Source organism: Penaeus monodon, chromosome 21, assembly GCF_015228065.2.
Source record: "Penaeus monodon isolate SGIC_2016 chromosome 21, NSTDA_Pmon_1, whole genome shotgun sequence".
Lineage (NCBI taxonomy): Eukaryota > Metazoa > Arthropoda > Malacostraca > Decapoda > Penaeidae > Penaeus > Penaeus monodon.
In genome coordinates this window covers 40,520,233-40,520,725 of record NC_051406.1, presented here as the reverse complement: position 1 = coordinate 40,520,725, position 493 = coordinate 40,520,233, and the positions used below count along the sequence as shown (strand labels likewise).

The following is a 493-nucleotide window of genomic DNA, read 5'->3' as shown; positions in this document are numbered from 1 at the left end:
CCCCCCCCCCCCCCCCAAAAAAAAAAAAAACCCTTTTTTCCCCCCCCGTATTTTATTTTCTTTTTTTTTGAATGGGACTTCGAAGGGGGATATACAAAAAAAACGATCCAAATTTTTTAAAAAATTTGTTTTCATGGAAATTTTTCTTGGGGATTAAATTAAATTTTACGGAACACCTGTTTTACATTTATTTCATTTTTTTTGCCCTTTTTCCCTTTTTTATTCCAAGCAACTTCTTTTTCCCTCTTTTTTTTTTTTTTTTTCCCCCTTCCCCTTTTTTTCCCCCTTTTTTCCCCTTTTTTTTTTTTTTTCCCCCCTTTTTTTTTTTCCCTTTTTTTCCTTTTCCTCTTTTTTTTTCTTTTTCCCCTCTTCTTTTTTTTTCTTCTTTTTTTCTTCTTTCCTTTTTCTTTCCTTTTTCCCTTTTTTCCCCTTTTTTTTTTCCCCCCTTTTTTTTCCCCCTTTTCTTTTTCTTTTTTTTCTTTGTTTCTTTTGT

General features: G+C 31.0%; 1 protein-coding gene across 1 annotated transcript in view; it reads left to right on the top strand.

Moving 5' to 3' along the window:
• LOC119586490 (major facilitator superfamily domain-containing protein 6-like) overlaps positions 1–493 on the top strand; it is a 16,793-nt gene that overhangs the window by 10,861 nt on the left and 5,439 nt on the right.